Source organism: Diceros bicornis, chromosome 35 (assembly GCF_020826845.1).
Source record: "Diceros bicornis minor isolate mBicDic1 chromosome 35, mDicBic1.mat.cur, whole genome shotgun sequence".
Taxonomy (NCBI): Eukaryota; Metazoa; Chordata; class Mammalia; order Perissodactyla; family Rhinocerotidae; genus Diceros; species Diceros bicornis.
This window is the reverse complement of record NC_080774.1, coordinates 26,123,687-26,126,276: the sequence shown is the minus strand read 5'-3', so window position 1 is coordinate 26,126,276 and position 2,590 is coordinate 26,123,687. Positions and strand designations below refer to the sequence as shown.

At 49.0% G+C, this 2,590-nt stretch overlaps 1 pseudogene; it reads right to left on the bottom strand.

The window, feature by feature from the left end:
- Positions 1-867: 867 nt before the first annotated feature.
- LOC131398579 (immunoglobulin lambda variable 2-18-like) lies at positions 868-1,447 on the bottom strand (annotated as a pseudogene).
- Positions 1,448-2,590: the final 1,143 nt, after the last annotated feature.

Genomic DNA, 2,590 nt, shown 5'->3' with positions numbered 1-2,590 from the left:
TAAACAGTTCATGACATGGACTATCAGGGCTCTCTTTACTAATGGAAATAGAGTTATTAGAATCATTAAATCTAATCAGATTAGACAGACAATTCCAGAAACCTCAGAATCAATTTAGAAAACTCATCACTAAAATTCTATTCCTCTGGAATAACTCCAGGTGCCAAAATCCATATTAGTCAGGGTTCTCCAGAGAAACAGAATTATATATGATTTATTATCAGAATTGGTTCACACAGATATAGAGGCTTAGAAGTCCCACAATCAGCTATCTGCAAGTTGAAGGACCAGGAAAGCCAGTCATATAATTCAGTCTGAGTTCAATGTCTTGAGAATTGGGGGCCGATGGTGTAAATCCTGGTCTGAGTCCAAAAGCTGAAACCAGCAGTGCCAATGTCCAAGGGTAGGAGAAGGTGGATGTCTCAGATGCAGCAGAGAAAGCAAATTCCCCCTTCCTCCACCTCTTTGTTCTATTCAGGCCCTCAACCTGATGGATGATGCCACTGGTACTGGCAAGGGTGATCTTCTTTACTCAGTCTACAATTCAAATACAAATCTCTTGCAAAGATGTTCTCACAGACACACCCAGAAATAAAGCTTTACCAGCTAACTGAGCATTTCTTTTCCCAGTCAGGTTAACACATAAAATTAATCATTGCACTGTTGTAGAAAGGCTGGATAGAGTGGCATGTTCAGGAACCACATCACACAGGCAGGAAAAGTAGAAGTTGTCACTGTCCCAAGACAATGAACCTAACAGCATATATCCAATTGAAAGTCACTGTGGGAGGAGATAAGAGAGAAAGAAGTGAATTCTCAAGGCCATGTTGCAGGACGCCTCCTCTGCCCAGGTTTGGAGAAGTATCTTCAGAGCAAGCAGGGAGCCTGTGAGCACTGGGCAGGTTTTGGTCTCACTTCCCCATGAACTTGGACCACTGTGGCCAGTATTACTGCTTGTAGGTGAGCTACAGTAATAATCAGCCTCATCCTCAGCCTGGAGCCCAGAGATGGTCAGGGAGGCCGTGTTGCCAGACTTGGAGCCAGAGAAGCGAGCAGGGATCCCTGAGGCTCGACTATTTACATTATAAATCAGGAGTTTGGGGGCTGTGCCTGGGAGCTGTTGGAACCAGGAGACATAGTTATACTTCCCAATGTCACTGCTGCTTCCAGTACAGGAGATGGTGACCGATTGCCCCAGAGTCCCGGATGCTGAGGAAGGCTGAGATAGGGAAGACTGCGCCCTGGATCCTGAAAAAAGGGAAAACACACTCTGGTGAGTTCAGTGCTGGGGCCCAGTTGAGCCTGAGGAGGAGGAGACAAATGATCAGCACAGATGTCCCCATGGTCCCCTCCCTGGAGGCCTCACCTGTGCCCTGAGTGAGGAGGGTGAGGAGGAGCAGAGCCCAGGCCATGGTGGAGTCGCCCCAAGAGCACTGCCTTCTGAGACCCCAACCCTATGCCAGGCTCCCCCAGACCTCTCTTATCCGCTCCCCTTGCCTCAGAGGAGGGAGGAGCCTCCATGCAAATCTGCTTCTTGCACCTGCCTCTCCTCACCACCCTCTAACATGACCCTTGACTCTAGACGCTTCTCCATCTCAGGAAGGCAGTTTAGCTGAGGGATTAAAACTCTTTGACATGTATTTTCACTGTCCCAGCAGAATGAATCGATTCAGTGCACAGGAAAACGAGCCAGTCTTGGATGTCCCCGTCCTTCCTATTGTGGGGACAATGGTGTAGATGGCTAAGTAATCCCAGGATTTTCCTCTGCTGAATGGGAGGAGAGTATGGACAGGGCTCCTAATGTCCAGGAAAGATCCAATTGCCTTCCTACCCAGTGACCACAGGCAGAGCTGGGACCTCTCGTTCGACCTCAACACTTTTTTGTCCTCCTCAGTTGTAATGGGTCCGCATGCATCCCTTTGTTCCCAGCCTCTGCAGTGGCCTGAGGCCTGGGGACATTTATTGGTACATCTGGAAAAACATGAATAAGGGCACAAGAGGTACTGGATACCCCTCACCACTGTGTCCCACTCAGGAAAGTCTCAGGCTCAGCACCTATTAGGACTTCATACAGGGCAGGGTAAACCACCAGAAGAACCTTCCCCAAATCTAGGCCCTCACTGCCCCCTGGTGGCCACAGATGGTGAAACCCTAGCACCACTGATGACAGGGAACTGGCACCTGCACCCCTAGACTCGCCTCCTCCCTCTTGGCCCTCCCAGCTGAGTACCAGGACCCTGGGTCCTTCTTAAATCCATGTAACATCATTTTTCTTTGTCTCCAGCTTCCTCCAGAATGGAATGTGTCACCTGCCAGACCAGGTAGCCCAGACCCTCCCAGTCAGGACCACTGTGCTTGTCCCAGGATGGCCTTGAACAGGGTTAGTGCTCCTGACAGAGCTCTCAACTCAGGGCTGAGGTAGTGTTAAAGGTTAAATAAAACCAAGTAGGAAGGCTGGATTGGGGGTGAATAAAATACCAATTGGCTTCTGACAATGTTGAAAGAGAAAATATCCATGAAGGACAGAGAACTCAGTAGGATTGATAACCACCAAATAGAGAGCAGGAGAGGAATCCCTGTGTTTGAGAAC